A 7,059-nucleotide genomic window follows, 5' to 3' on the forward strand; every position below is an offset into this window, starting at 1 on the left:
AGTGAGACCCTGTCTCTAGATAAAATATAAAAAAGGGCTAGGGATGTGGCTCAGTAGTGAAGTGCCCTTGGGTTCAATCCCCAGTACAAAAAAAAAATTGAACAATTAATATATGCAACAAAGTGGATAAATATAAACAAAGGGTGACTTAAAGAAGCCAGATAATCCTAAAAAAACTCTCTAGTATTCATTCCATTTAAGTACATTCTGGGACATGAAACCTAATCTCTAGTAACAGAAGTGCTGTGTTTGCCTAGAGACAGTGATGTATAGTGGGAGGGGTAAGGAACATGGGTAATATAGAACTGAAAATGTTATGTCTTGGGAAATAACAATAACAATGCTTTGGCCTATCTGATTAATATAGGGACTGTGTCTGTGCATCAGTATAATAAAGCAAACTATAATTATTATATTATAAACACTGAATTTTTGTACCTGACATTTTGACATTTTAACTAACACTTAATAACTTTCTGGCTTCTTAAAAAAATCATTATAGGATGGTTGAAAAAACTCGATGATGATGAAATAACCTATATAACAATCTCAAATTGCAAGGCAATCCATCGAATCAGCAGCATATTTCAACACTGATCTGAGAGAAACATGGGAATCACTACTACATAAGCAGGTATTATAACTGAGGGTCCCAGCAATCCGGAGGGATGAGAATGCTAGTCCCACTTTTATATGGAAAGTAGGTCCAGGACACCCTGTAAAAGGACACCACACTCTCTTGTCCCATATCTCCCTTCCTTACCTGATAGTGGACAGCTAAATCCCAAAGCTGGAAGGAGGCACTGGGTCAGTGGCCAATGGCACTGGTACAAGTGGGTAGTGTTCACAACAACCAGAATGTACAATGGGTTTCTCACCAGGACCTTTTCCTTCTCTTTTGTTCATCTCTGTTCCTCTACTAACAAATCTGAAAAGGAATAAGAAGTGCCCTAAATTCATCTAGGCATATATGATTCCACAATAACCACAGAGGACATCACGCTGCCTTGGCCAAGAGAGTCCAATATCTTACTCTGGGCACTGAGTCCCAGAGTGGGAATGAGGCGACTTGGGTCTGGGATCCCTTGTCTCCCCACACACTATGGGGCTTGGTCCCCACCATGGGGCACCCACATCCTCAGCTGAGTCCAAACGCCTGCATGCAGGAAGCTGCTTTTCTCACCAGAGCAAGTTGGTCTTCTTTAGAACTTGTTATTTTCCTGTGACATTGAATAATTACTCCATATTTTTGTTTTTTTAAAAAAAGGAATGTCGTCACCCTCACTGCAGTTGCCATAATGACGTCAGGTTTCTATGGCAACCACAATGCACAAGGTCCTCTGCACCAGAAATGCCTCACAGGCCACCTTTTGTCTGAAATCAAAACACCTTCACTCTTCAGGCCCCCACCTGAGAAAGTGCACTAATTAGAGGATCTAGACTCAGACTCAGGCAATGGGAAGAACTCTGTAGAATTTACAAACAAAGGAACAAAGAATATCCCTTTCATCAGGGATTTTGTTTGCATTAAAAGTGACAGGGGAGTATTATCAGTACGCGGAGATCCAGAGAAGCCTTCTAGGGCTCTTGGAGATGAGCTATCTCCAAATGACCATTGTAAGCGTATAAAACTCATACACCATGCCAAGCAGCTAACCATCTACAGCTGAAAACTAAGGTGCTGTCTGTCTATAATCATGTGACCAAATGATCTAAGAACACCAAAAAAACATCATTTCAGGAATCTCAGAGTCATTTTAGGGAGGAAGGCCTAGGACAATATAGTCATTTAGTAGGCAGAATCCTTGTCAACTCAACCACACAATAGTTTATCCTGGGGAATTTTTGTCCTCCTTTCCTGATATTTTCCTCAATGGGGAAGAACACCCATGACAAAAAAAACAAACAAACAGAAAAACACAACTAGCCTCTCTACACACTCACTCATGCTCTGTGTCAGTAATGACTTACCTGACTGGTGTGACTGGAAGGAGAAACAGGGTTTGTACATTCCTGTTTATTTTCCTTCAAGTCTCTTGCTTGTATACTGCCCTTCAGAAGAACTTTTCTGCTCTGCCATCAGGGATGGGAATTATAATAGTCCCACAGTCTACTGTCCTTTTCGTGTCTGTCTCCCCAGGTTTTCTCATGATTTTTCTTACAAAAAACCTTGTTCTCTAATGAGTTTCCCCAAATACCTCTCTGAAATCCTATCCTCTAAACCAACTAGGAAATACGACAAAGGGTAAATATACATGAATGTTCTTCCTTATAAGGGTGATTTTAGAGAATATGACTTAGATTTGCTATCCATGTAGGCTCCTTATTAATTCCAGAATTGAAGAGATACATCTACATGGTAGTGCTGTGTTGAGATGTCAGAAAGGCCAAGAACTACAATGTGTACCTACCTGCTGTCTACTGAAGGAGCTCCATGTATGTGTGCCTAAGGAATTGAATTCCTTGCCAAGGGCTATCCCTGTAGCAATGAAGAAGTGTTTCAGGACACCTTTGTGATTAAATCCACTTTGTGCAGAATGAACGGTCACAAAGGTAGCCTCTGAGATTTCCCTCAGAATGTTGTTTGTGACAACACCCCCTTGGTACCTTAATTCACCTGACTGTAGTGGAAGCTATTCTTATGGAATTGCAAGAGTGGGTTGAAAATCATACATCATGATAATTTTCCTGAGAAATTTCATCAAGTAGAACTTTATGAAATGTTCAGAAATCTATATACATACAAACTCATACACAGATTATAGTCAATATTATAAAAATTTCACCAAATCATCAAGACTAAGAGAATCCCTTTCTTATCTAATAACAGACCCCAGAAAAAGAGGTGACTTTTAAATAATTCATAATGTTTGGGGTTTCTATTTCTGCTTAGTTGATACTCTCAAACAATAGTTACTGATTACCACTTAGAAGCTATGTGCAGAAGAACCTCATGTGGACATTTTCTGTTTCATGTGATGTCTGTCCTCCCAGAACTGCAATCATTTGGAGGCTGCACTAATCTGTTACATCCACAGAATTCCCTCACATGGCTGATGGCTGATGCTGGAATCTACTTAGAGCTCTACTGGTGCTGTTGCCTGGAGCACCTTTGTTAGAAATGGCTCCCATATGTTGTCTGATAAAACACAGGATAACCAGTCAAATTTGGATTCCAGATAACTAATAAATTTTTTTAGTGTGTGATGGTTAATTTTATGTGCTAAATTCACTTGGCCATCAATGCCTAGATAGTTCATCAACATTATTCTGGATGTTTCTATGACAATGAATTTGGAGAGGATTAACATTTAAATTGATATGCTTTGATTGAGCAAAGTATATTTTTCTCTATAAAGTTGGTGGTCCTCATGCAATCATTTGCAGGCTTAAATTGAGCAAAAGTCTTATCTTCCTTGAGCAGGACAGAATTTTGCTAGCAAATGGACTTTGGTTTTGAACTGCAACATTGGATCTTCCATGATTTATAGTCTGCCAACTTACCCTACTGATTTTGTAACTCAGGTCTCCAAAACATGTATGCTTGTGTACACACACACACACACACACTATTGGTTCTGTTTCTATGAATGTGGCATGCAATACAATTTTGTTTATTTGAATGCAACTGGGCATTCTGTGTTGCTCAAGTATAGCAACCCTAAGGGAGGAACTCCTAACACTTCTAATGTGACAGGCCTGGTAAAACAAGCAGATCAGATTTCAAAAAGGACAAAAGCTCATAATATTAATATTGGTGGAATAAAGGTGAAACTGATTTTCACATACACTGTTGGTGCCAAATAGGTATATACATTTTCTGAGTTTTATTATTATGGTTTCACAACTTGTTTTTTGTTGTTGACATCTTGTTTCTACCAAGGGAGTGCTGGTGAGAGATTAGAAAAGGCTCTTCACAGTAATTCTGATTTTCATTGTGGTTAAGGGGCCCTGACTGAGGGACCAGATCAAGTTGCCACATGAGTTCCCTTGTGCAGGGAGAAAAGACAGCTACTATTTATGGAACTGACTATTTAGAAGAAGTAAGCAGGTTCCTCACGTTAGTAGCTGGATTCAATCTTATGAAAACCCTGTTAGTGAGATATCACTATCTTCTCTTCATGGATGTATGTAACTGCAAAGCACATACTCCTAACCACACAACTAGATAGTATAAAGATTGCTAACCAAGGCCACTGCCAGAGCTGGGGAGAAAACCTGCCAACTTGGGCACCTTGAGTGGCAGCTAGTAGATTCTGAGAAAATGTATCAGGAAATTAACCTCCTATTGGTGGTTAATCTCTGTTCATCATGTTTACCTTACCTTCCCTGAATCAGGGGCTCAGGCTTGGTACCCCTTCCCTTTGCCTCAGGGGAGGTTTATGGCAGGGCTGGAAGAAGATGCTACCTTACGCTTCTTCCATCCTTTAAGATAATTTAACCTTTGGAAATAATCGAGATGCCTGCATATGGTGGAGAGGGCCACTGAAAATATTGAGAGGGATGTAGAAGGGAGATTTCTCTCAGACAAGGATGAGGGAAAAGGTCTACAGGTCCCACCTGGAGTAGGACATAAACTCTGGCCCAAGTCCAAACTTGTGGTGGCTCCTGTCTGATCCTTTGAGGCTGGACAACCAACCATGAGGTGGATTTTCCTGTTTGAACAGAAGGAAGGATCAGAGTCTGAGAACCTGAAGGCACTGAGCCAGCTTGGGAAATGATCAGTGCAGCCCTGAGCAATGCAGAGACACAAATGGCATCTTCAGGCTGTATCTGGAGTGTAAGTACCCACATATGGACTGCTTTGGCAAAAAAAAAAAAAAAAATCACCATTTAATGTTTTTAATATTTACTATCTAGTTAAAATTTATAATCAGTTAAATAATGTATATCCCAACTGACTGACTACATGGTGAAAATACCCATTTCTGCATGTCTGAGAAATAATGTTTCCCAACATTATTAATATTTGCTAATGTAATATCCCATTGTTGGAATGTTGAATTTCTTTTCAATTTTCTCCCTCTTTTTAAAATTATCTTTAAGAAAATACATGGTTAGCCAGGCACAGTGGCACATGCCTATAATTCCAGCTACTTGGGAGCCTGTGGCAGGAAGATCTCAGATTGGAGACCAGCCTGAGCAACTTAGAAAGACTCTGTCTCAAAATAAAATAAAAAAGGAAGTTCTGGGAAGCAGTTCAGTGTTAAAGAGCACTTGTCCAAGCTGCATGAGGCCCTGGGTTCCCTCTCTGGTAACACCAAAAAAGGGGAAAGAAAGATGGCTGCTTCCAACTGTTCCATTTATTAATTTAATATACTTATTACTTATTGACAGACTGAGAGCACTGATTATGGAGATGAGCAGCTTGGCCTATGTCCTGGTTTTGCAAGTTAATAGTTGAACAACCTTAGGTAATTTGCTTAACCTCTGTGTGCCTCAGTTTCCTCCTATATGAAGTAGGGACATTGATTGTATAGCTCTTAAAGGTTTCTTTTGAGGAGTGGATTAATGCCTATAAACCCTTTAGAACACAGTCTGGGACAAGGCTCACACTGAACATATGTTATGAGCATTGATAATATTACCATTATATTCTTCCTATTCCAAATTATTATGATGGTATATATATATATATATATATATATATATATATAAAATTTATGAAAGGCAATCAGATTGTACAAAAATTTACACAAACTATATAAAACTTTTAAAAATAAAAAGCTGACGTTGAAGAAAATAAAAATTAAAAAATTATCTTTAATCACACATCTATTCCCAATTGTTATGAGCTGTGAATTATTTTACTTTTTCAATGTGAATATGCACACACCCTTTTATATTTATACATTTACTTTCTTAATATAACATCTATAAGTCACACCATAGATTCAGAAACACTTTTTTGAGAAAGGATCAAACCATCATATAAAATCTTCATATCTATTTCATTATTTATTGTAATGTGAGAAATGTTGAAAGATTTTTAAAAATAGATTCTATAACATAGAATAGGATAATCTGAACCCTGTTATATATGCATTACTTGGCTGTCTGGCATTTTCATATATTTTCTTGCAGTCTTTTTCTAGGCTTATTTGCACTCAAGATAATCGTGTTTCCACAGCACCACCAGTGTTCTCCATTGTTATGCTGCATGAGAATCTCTCAGGCAAGCACAATATCTATTTTGGGTTTCAGATGGAAGTATATTTGAATCATGAATTTATGGTACTGGTAACAGAAGTATGCCAAAATCTGTGTTAGCCAGTAAGAAGAGATTTTGAAGCAGGCAATCTGTTTGAAATGCTTCAAAAACCACCAATATATACTGCCAAGGATTTTCTACTATGTCAAAACTTTTAGATGGGCTCCTCTGAGTCCTCTTTCCAACTAGGCATAGTTTTTGGACATGTCATTGGACTGTTCAGCCCAATTTTAGCAAAGAATTCTGTTAAGTCATTACATCAAGAATCCCCCTACCTTTGATATTAAGTAAAGTTCATCTTTCTCCCCACCCCACCATTAATAATAAACCAGGTTCTTCTTAGTAATTTTTCTACCTTCCACCTTAAACTTCCCTGTGGTCATTAAATCCTAGCTGTCTCAGGTATATTTGGAGTTCTCTCTCTCTTCTCTCTCTCTCTCTCTCTCTCTCTCTCTCTCTCTCTCTCTCTCTCTCTCTCTCTCTCTCTCTCTCCTTTTTTAAATAGTCTTGTATAATGTCTTCCTTGATGTTATTTAAACAAAAATTGTTGTAATTTTTCTGTAGCAATATAAGTCATGTTTTATTTTGCTATGTCATCCTACTCCCATTAGGTTCTTTAGTAAAGAGCACATCTTTGCCTCTAAGGAAATGAAGTGACTTGCCTACTGTTCTTTGGAGATGGGTAGAACTGGGCTAAGGACTTTAGGTTCCACACAGAATCACAATGACCATATTAACATTTATCCAAGACTTACCAGATTTCTGTTCCTCGTCAGGTTGGAATTGGTCTCCAGTCTAGCAGGATGCTACCATTTGGAATAAGATACTGGGGTGTGGGTAGGCCAAGA

This window comes from Sciurus vulgaris, assembly GCF_902686455.1.
Source record: "Sciurus vulgaris genome assembly, chromosome: X".
NCBI lineage: Eukaryota > Metazoa > Chordata > Mammalia > Rodentia > Sciuridae > Sciurus > Sciurus vulgaris.